Here is a 10,328-nt window from a genome sequence, read left to right as displayed (position 1 = left end):
TGAACAACAGCCTCTTGGTCTATGTACAGGTTCATCATGAGCACAGTTAAGTGTTCTGGAATTCCTACTCTTCTCAATGTTATCCATAATTTGTTATGATCCTCAAGCAGCTATCTAAGATGCAGCTAATAGTCTCCTATTGTCAAAAGTGAAGAAAAGTGCAAAAAAAAAAGAAAAACAAGGACATTTGGAAGCAATCAGCCCTAGGACATGATAGACCTCGAGACCAGAAGAACTAGATGGTGCCTGGCTACGAATGCCAACTACTCAGGAAAGGATCAAATCTGGAGATCCTGGATAGAGTGGGAGGAAAAATGTGGAACAAAATCCCAAACCTCAATAATGATCAGAATTACTGGTTGGATGGAGTCTAGTGAAACCCCCAGTACTATGGTCCTGGGATACATTCTGGGCCTGGAATAAAGCTCACTCCCAAGGGCTGGCTCTCAGCCCAATAGTAAACAAGATGTACATGCAGACCACTCAGCCCAGGGTGACACACCCACATACTCTATGGTAATGCATCCCTTGGAGCAGTCGACCATGGGGCACCAGAGGGGCAACATCCACATGGAGGAAATGCAGGACAAACAGGAGTGCACAACTATGAGGGGTACAGGGAGAGGATTACTGGGCAGGGAGGGGAGGAGACTGGGTTAGGGTTGGGCATGGTAAATGGGGAGTGAAACTAAATGTACATGTAATGTTGAATGTAAAACAAACTCTTAAAATAAAAAATAAATAATTTTTTAAGATCCACACAATTGAATGCTTTTGCATAGTCAATAAAACACAAGTAACCATCTTTCTGGGGTTCTTTGATTTCAGCCAGGATCCATCTGACACCAGCAATTTTGTCTTTCCTGCCATGTCCTCTTCTGAATCCTGCTTGCATTTCTGGAAGTTCTCTGTCAATATACTGCTGCAATTGTTTTTGAATTATCTTCAGTAAGGTTTTACTTGTGTGGAATATTAATGATATTGTTCAATAATTTCCACATGATGTGGGATCACCTTTCTTTAGAATGGGTACAAATAGGGTCTCTTCCTGTCAGTTGGCCAGGTAGCTGTCTTCCAAACTTTTTCTTGGCATAGGTGAGTGAGTGGGTCCTGTGCAGCATCTGTTTGTTGAAACATCTCAGTGGGCATTCCATCAATTCCTGGAGTCTTGTTCTTCACCAATTCCTTCATTGCAGCTTCGATTTCTTTCTTCAGTACCATTGGTTCTTGATCACATGTCACCTCTTGAAATGGATGAACACTGACCAATTCTTTTTGGTACAGTGACTCTGTATTCCTTCTATCTTCTTTTGATGTGTCCCACATCATTCAATATTTTGCTCTAAAATCTTTTCAGTATTGCAACTCAAGGCTTAAATTTTTTCCTCAGTTCTTTCAGCTTGAGAAATACTGAGTGTGTTCTTCCCGTTTGGTTTTCTGACTCTAAGTCTTTGCACATTTGATTATAATAATTGGTTTTGTCTTCTCTAGCTGCTCTTTGAAATCTTCTGTTCAGCTCTTTTAACTTGTCAATTCTTCCATTTGCTTTAGCTACTCTCCATTCAAGGCCAAGTTTCAGAGTCTTTTCTAACTTCCATTGTGGTCTTTTCTTCTTTTCCTGTCTTTTTAATGACCTTTTGCTTTCTTCATGGGTGATGTTTTTGATGTCATTCCACAGTTCCTCTGGTTTTTAGTCGTTGGTGTTCAATGCATCAAATCTAGTCTTTAGATGGTCTCCAAATTCAGGAAGGATATAATCAAGGTCATATTTTGGCTCTCATGGATTTCTTTAAGTTGTCTTCAACTTCAACATGAACTTGCATATGAGCAGTTGATGATCTGTTCCACAATCAGGTCCTGGCCTTGTTTGGGTTGAAGATGTTGAATTTCTCTATCACCTCTTTCCACAGATGTAGTTGATCTGATTCCTGTGTCCTCCATCTGGCGGAGTCCAAGTGTATAGCCATTTATGTTGTTGAAAAAGGTATTTGCAATGAATAAGTAGTTGGTCTTGCAAAATTCTGTCATGTGGTCTCCAACATTATTTCTATCACCAAGGCCATATTTTCCAATTACTGGTGATTCTTTGTTTCCAACTTTTGCATTCCAGTCACCACTGATAATCAACACATCTTGATTGCATGTTTGGTCAATTTTAGACTGCTGAAGTTGGTAAAAATCTTCACTTTCCTTGTCTTTGGCTTTAGTGGTTGATGCATAAATTTGAATAATAGTAATATTAACTGGTCTTCCTTGTAGGTATATGAATATTTTCCTGTCACTGGCAGCATTATACTTTAGGATATATCTTGAAGCATTCTTTGTGATGACGAATGCCATGCCATGCCATTCCTCTTCAATTTGTCATAGTAGATCATATGATTGTCTGATTCAAAATGGTCCAAACCAGTCCATTTCAGCTCACTAATGCCTAGGATATTGATCTTTATGTGTCCCGTTTCATTTTTGAAAACTTCCAATTTTCATAGATCGTACATTGTTTGAATTATTAACACATGTTTGAAGCTGTTTCTTCCCATTTTGAGTCATGCTGTATCAGCAAATGGAGGTCCTGAAAGCTTTACTCCATCCAAATAATTAAGGTCACCTCTACTCTGACGAGACAGCTCTTACCCAGTCATATTTTGAGGACCTTCTGACCTCAGGAGCTCATCTTCCAGCACTGTTTCGCACAATGATTTGGGGCTGTTTATAAAGTTTTCAAGTAATATATCGGGCATTATTTCACTGCTATTCATAAGGTTTTCACCGGCCAATTCTTTGAGAAGTGGATGGCTCCTTCCTTCTTCTAAGTCTGTCTTTGTCGTGAAGCTCTGCTAAAAGCTGTCCCCCATGGGTAACCCATGAGCCTCCCAACTCACCGCAATATGAAAGCCACCAAAGTACAACACACTGACAGAGAAGTGGTGGAATGGTCTATAAGTGGTGCAAAGAGTTTACACTTGACTACTAGCCCAAGGGTTGGAAGTTCAGACCCACTGAGTGGTGCTGCAGAAGTCCTGGTGATCTGATGCCATAAAGATTGTAGCCAAGAAAACCCTCTGGAGCAGGTGTATTCTGTAACATATGGGGTAACCATGAGTTGGAATTAGCTCAATGGCAGTGGGTTTGGTTTAAGGGAGTTTGGTTTAAAAATAGTTGAGAAACACCATCGCTGTGTCTAGAATCTCACAACCTTTCTGTTTAGCCCTAAAAATGGTAGGAGTAGCAGTAGGAGCCAAGGTACTTAGAGCAGAAAATGAGGGTGCAAACAACAGGGCAGTATTGGAGGGTGTGCTGGAAATTGGTTGAAGGATCTGAACAGGAAGTAATGGAAAATAGCCATCTCCAGGTACTGGACTTGAACCAGTGGCCTGCTGTGTTGCCTATTGATCTTGGGATTTTTGCCTGCATAGCCTGTGAACCAACAGTCTGCCATTTTACCTGTCAGTCTTGAATTTGTCATCCTCAGTAGCCAATAGCCTGCTATACTGCCTGCCAGTCTTTAGTTCCTCAGTCCCTATAGCTGTGTGAGTCTGGAGAAGTCTCTAGCTTGCTCCAGTGGGCCTGGAAGGCAGAGCTGAAGCTCAAGGTTGGGGGGCCTCCACCCAACCCCTAGAGCCAGCATTTTGAACTCAGACTTCTAGCTTTCTAACATATAAGAAAATACATTTCTGTTTGTTAAAGCTATCTACTTGTGCTATTTCTGTTATGGCAGCACTAGAGAATTAAGATAGTAAATATTCTTGTTATACCTACCAGATAGAGGATTATAATTTTGTCACTCATCCCAGAAACCCCTCCATGTTTCCCATCTCAATCCCTTTCTTTCCTTCTAAAAGTAATCTATTTGTTTTCCTTCTGTTTGTTTTTGGTTTTATCACCCACATGTCAATCTTGTCTAATGTTTTTTTTTTTTTTTTAGCTTGTTATATCTGTTAAGTCTCCCTACAGTTTATCCAGTGAAGAAATTTGCAATGTGGGTATTGTTATCATACTCATTTTATAGATTTTAGGTTTTTCACTTGTAGAATTGCCCATAGTCTGGGAATTGCACATTCACAGGGCAGTTCAGCATGTTTCTCTGTCCTCTGCATTTCAACTGCAAATTGGCAGCTGAATTCAGATGCTTTACCAGACAGCCTTTGGCAAGGCTGCTGGTGTGTTCTTTCCTCAGGAGGAGCATAATGTCTTGCTTTTTTTTTTCCTTTTGGTTTTGTTTTTCAACAGTTATTGATGCACTGTATCTAAATCCATGAACTCGTTGTTGCTACTTGCTGTCTAGTTTTCTTCTGACTCATGCAACCCCATGCACAATGGAACTAAATGAAATGTTTTTGGTCTCAATAGGTTATGGATCAGAGCATTGTGATCCATAGTGATTTCATTAACAGATTTTTGGAAATAGATCACTAGGCCTTTCTGTCTAGTTTGTGGTCTAGAAGCTCTACTGAAACTTGTTCAGCATCATATCAACACATAAGCCTCCAGACAAGTGGTGGCTACTCATGAGGTGCATTGACTGGGTATCAAACCTGGGTTACTCACATGGAGGGTGAGAATTCTGCTGAACCACGATGGCCTTCATGAATTCACAAGTGTTTTTGAAAATATTAGAATGTTGTTGCTGTTAGGTGGCGTTGCGTTGGCTCCGATTCATAGCAGCCCTGTGTACAACAGAACAAAACACTGCCCGGTTCTGCTTTATCCTCATGATTCTTGGTATGCTTGACACATCATTACAGACACTGTGTCAGTCCATCTTGTTGAGGATCTTCCCCTTCTTTGCTTACCCTCTACTTTACCAAACAGGATATCCTTCAGAGAATGGTCCCTTCTGACAACATGACCAAAGTACGTGAGACGAAGTCTGGTTATTCTCGCTTCCAAGGAGCATTCCAGCTGTACTTCTTCCAGGACAGATTTGTTACTTATTCTGGCAGTCCGGGGCATTTTTCGTCATCTTTGCCAACACCACAGTTCAAGGCATCAACTCTTTTTTGGTCTTCCTTATTCATTGTCCAGCTTTCACATGCATATGTAGGTGATTGAAAATACCATGGCTTAGGTTAAGTGCACCTTAGTCTTCAAAGTGACATCTTTGTTGTTCTTTGTTGTTGTTGTTATGTGCTGTCGAATCAGACCGACTCATAGCGACCCCTTCTTGGGTTTCCAAGGATCTTGTTCTTTAAAGAAGTATTTTTAGTGTCTAAGGAATTTGACTGCTAACCAGAAGGCTGACAGTTCAAACTCACCAGCCACTCTTCAAAAGGAAAATTGGGCAATCTTATTTCTGCAGAGATACTGCCTCGGAAACCCGAGGAGGAATCGCTATGAGTTGGATTCAACTCAGTGGCAGTGAGTTTGGTTTTTTTCTCCCCCCAGTGCAATTTGACATCTGATTTCCTCATTGCTGCTTCGGTGGGTGTTGACTGTGGATCAGAGTAAAATTAAATCCCTGACAACTTTGATCTTTTCTCCATTTATCATGATGTTGCTTATTGGGGCCAGTTGTGAGGATTTTCATTTTCTTTATGTTGAGATGTAATCCATACTGCAGACTGTAGTCTTTACTCTGTATTAGTAAGTGTTTCAAGTCATCTTTACTTTCAGCAAGCAACATTATGTCATCTGGTTCAACATCAGAAAAACAATCAATGTAATCAACCACATAAAACAAAACAAAAGAACCATATGATCATATCAATTGATGCAGAAAAGGCATTTGATAAAATATGACACTTGTTCCTGTTCAGAACTCTCAGCAAAATAGGGATAGAAGGCAAATTCCTCAACATAATAAAGGGTATATATGCAAAGCCAACGGCCAACATTATTATTAGTGGAGAAAAACTCAAAACGTTCCCCTTACGAATGGGAACCAGACAGGGATGCCCTCTATCTCCATTCCTATTTAGCATTGTATTGGAAGTCCTAGCCAGGGCAGTAAGGCAAGAAAGAGAAATAAAAGGCATCCAACTTCGCAAAGAGGAAATAAAACTTTCTCTATTTGCGGATGATGTGATCCTATACATAGAAAACCCAAGAGGCTCAGCAAAAAAACTACTAGAAGTAATAGAGACTTCAGCAAAGTGGCAGGATACAAGGTCAACATACAAACATCAGTTGGATTCTTCTACACCAACAAAGAGACCTCTGAAAAATAAGGGAAACAATACTGTTTACAATAGCTACTAAAATGATAAAATATCTAGGAGGAGTAAATCTTACCAGAGACACATAAGTCCTATACAAAGAGAACTACAAAATACTACTACAGAGACAATAAGGGATCTACATAAATGGAGGAACCTGCCTTGTTCATGGATAGGAAGACCGAATATTGTGAAAATGTCAGTATTACCTAAAGCAATCTACACATTTAATCCAATCCCGATCCAGATACCAACAAAATTTTTTGAGAACATGGAAAAACCAATTACTAACTTCATAGGGAAAGGAAAGAGACCTCGGATAAGCAGAGCACTACTAAAGAAGAAGAACAAAGTGGGAGGTCTCACACTCTTGGATTTCAAAACCTACTATACAGCCACAGTAGTCCAAACAGCATGGTATTGATACAATGATAGACCAGTGAAACAGAATTGAAAACACAGAAATAGACCCACTCATCTGTGGACAGCTGATTTTTGACAAAGGTCCAAAACTCATTAAATGGGGAAGAGATAGCCTCTTTAACAAATAGTACTGGCAAAACTGGATATCCACTTGCAGAAAAATGAAACAAGACCCATGCCCATACACAAAACAAAACACAAAAACAAACTCAAGTTGGATCAATGACTTAAATGTAAAACCCAAAACTATAAAATTCATCAAAGATAAAATTGGGGCAAATCTGGGAGCCCTAATTTACGGCATAAATGAACTATCAAACATAACCCAGGATGCACAGGAGGTAGAAGAGAAGCTAGAAGACTGGGACCTTTGGAAAATTAAATTCTTATGTGCATCGAAAGCCTTTGTCAAAAGGGTAAAAAGAGAACCTACAGATTGGGAGAAAATATTTGCCTATGACATATCTGACAAAGGACTTATCTCCAAAATCTATAGAAAACTTCAACATCTCAAAACCAAAATGACAAACAATCCAATTCAAAAACGGGCAAGAGACATGAACAGACACTTCACTAAAGATGATATGCTGGTGGCCAACAAACACATGAAGAATTGCTCAAGATCTTTAGTCATGACCAAAAAAACAAACCAAACTCACTGCTGTTGAGTCAGATCCCACTCATAGAGACCCCTTCTTGGGTTTCCGAGGTGGTATCACTACTGAAGTAGACTACCCAACCTTCCTTCCAAGGAGTGGCTGGTGGGTTTGAATCACCAGCCTTCTGGTTAGCAGTCAAATGCCACCAGAACTCCTCTTTAGTTGTTGTTGTTGTTGTTGTTATGTGCTGTTGAGTTAGACCCGACTCATAGCGACCTCTCCTTGGGTTTCTGAGGCAGTATCACTGCGGAATTAGATTGCCCAACCTTCCTTCCAAGGAGTGGCTGGTGGGTTTGAGCCACTAGCCTTCTGGTTAGCAGTCAGGTGCCTTAGGCACTATGATACCAGAGCTCCTCTTTAGTCATTTGTTGTTGTTGTTGTTGTTATGTGCCGTGAAGTCGGACCCGACTCATAGCGAACCCTCCTTGGGTTTCCGAGGCAGTATCACTATGGAAGTAGATTGCCCCATCTTCCTTCCGAGGAGTGGCTGGTGGGTTTGAACCACCAGCCATCTGGTTAGCAGTCAAGTGCCTTAGCCACTATGCTACCAGAGCTCCTTTAGTCATTAGAGACATGCAAATCAAAACAACGATGAGATATCTTCTCACCCCAGCAACAATAGCAAAGTTCAACAGGACAGAAAATAATAAATGCTGGCAAGGTTGTGGAGAGATTGGAACTCTCATACACTGCTGGTAGGATTGTAAAATGGTACAGCCATTGTGACAAACAACCATTTGAACCAGTAATTCCATTACTAGGAATATATCCTAAAGATGTGAGGGTCAGGACACAAACATATGCACACAACTGTTCATCGCAGCACAATTCACTCTAGCAAAGAGATGGAAACAACCTAAATGCCCATCAGCAGATGAATGGATAACCAAATTATGATACATTCACACAACAGAATACTATGCTACATTAAAGAACAATGAAGGGTACATAAATCATTCATGACATGGATGAGCCTGGAGAACATTATGCTGAGTGAAATAAGTCAATCGCAGAAGGACAAATATTGTATGAGCCCATTACCGTAAGGAGCTCTGGTAGCATAGTGCTTAAGGCACTTGATTGCTAACCAGAAGGCTCGTGGTTCAAATCCACCAGGCACTCCTCCGAAGGAAGATTGGGCAATCTACTTCCGTAGTGATGCTGCCTCAGAAACCCAAGGAGGGGTCGCTATGAGATGGGTCTGACTTGATGGCATGTAACAACAACATTACTGTAAAAAGACAAGGAAGGGTTTGCTTAAGGAAGGGAACTCACTTTGTAGGTTACCGGGTGGGGAGGGAATGGGAGGGAATAATTCCGGGCTAGTTGGGGGCCACATGCTGAGGTGGGTAAGGGGAGGGAGGGTATGGGAAGTCTGTGACCACCATGATAACTTTTGGGAAAGAGAGGACACCGAATTGTGCACATAAGATATAGATGACAGACGCTAATACCAATATATCCACAATACTGCATTACCATTAACATCAAACAACAGGCTACAGATAAACACATAAACATCTGAGAAGATCAGATGGGGGTCAGTGAACAGCATTATACTCTAGACCAATGATAGATTCAGCTGACGCTAATCTTGCGCAGATAGTAGTGATACAAAATACCCACAATCCTTGCAGAAACAACATAAGACAGACATAGAGCAATCTCTCACAACAGCCAGACACTGTGGGAGAGAGATCAATAGATCTACCCACTCAGGACCATAATATTGTGGGACACCGGACTCAGTTGGTACAACAAAATACATAAAAATTTTGTTCTGCAACCTACATTGGTGAGTAGCAACTGGGGTCTTAAAAGCTTTCACGTGGCCATCTATGATGCATTTAATGGTCTGCTATCATTGGAAGTGAAGAAGAGTGCAAAAAACAAGGGCATTTGGAAACAATCAGCCCTAGGATATGATGGACCTTGAGACCAGAAGAACTAGATGGTGCTCGGCTACCAATGCCAACCACTCAGGAAGGGATCAAAACTGGAGATCCTGGATAGAGTGGGAGGAAAAACATGGAACAAAAGCCAAAAACATAATAATGACCAGAATTACTGGCCAGATGGAGTCCGGTGGAACCCCCAATACTGTAACCCTGGGGTACACTTTGGGCCTGGAATAAAACGCACTCCCAGAGGCTAGCTCTCAGCCCAATAGTAAATAAGACATACAAGCAGACCACTCGACCTAGGGTGATGCACCCACCTAGTCTATGGGGATACATCCTTTGGAGCAATAGCCCATGGGGCACCAGAGGGGCAACATTCACATGGAGGAAATGCAGGACACACAGGAGTACATAACTATGAGGGGCATGCAGGGGAGGAGGTTACTGGGAAGGGAGGGGAGGAGAGTGGGGTAGGGTTGGGGATGGTAATTGGGGAGTGAAACCAAATGTACATGAAATGTTGAATGTAATACAAATTCTGCTCTGTAAATTTGCACCTAAAGCACACACACACACACACACACAAAGTGTCATCTGCTCATCACAGGTTGTTAATGATTCTTCCTCCAATCCTAATGTCATGTTCTTCTTCATATAGTTCAGCTTCTTGGATTAGTTGCTCAATGTACAGATTGAATAAGTATAGCAAAAGGATATAACCCTGGTGCACTCCCTTCTTGATTTTAAATCATGCAATAGGCCCTTGTTCTGTTTGAATGACAGCCTCTTGATCTATGTATAGATTCCTCATGAGCACAATAAAGTGGTGTGGAATTCCCATTCTTCTCAGTGTTATCCATAATTTGTTATGATCCACACAGTCGAATGCTTTTGCATAGTCAGTAAAACACAACTAAACATCTTTCTGGTGTTCTTTGCTTTCAACCAAGATCAATCTGACATCAGAAATGATACCCCTCATCACACGTCCTCTTCTGAATCCAGCTTGCATTTCTGGAAGTTCTCTGTCAGTATACTGCTGCAGCCATTTTTGAATTATTTTCAGCAAGATTTTACTTTCGTGTGATATTAATGATATTGTTCAATAATTTCCACATTCTATTGGATCACCTTCCTTTTTTAGATGATTTTTAATAAAGTATAAGTTCAATTTTTTTTTTTTTTTTTTT

This window comes from Orycteropus afer, unplaced genomic scaffold (assembly GCF_000298275.1).
Source record: "Orycteropus afer afer isolate SDZICR_OR568_19922 unplaced genomic scaffold, OryAfe1.0 scaffold00114, whole genome shotgun sequence".
Taxonomy (NCBI): Eukaryota; Metazoa; Chordata; class Mammalia; order Tubulidentata; family Orycteropodidae; genus Orycteropus; species Orycteropus afer.
The sequence above is the reverse complement of the archived record's forward strand: the minus strand, read 5'-3'. Positions refer to the sequence as shown.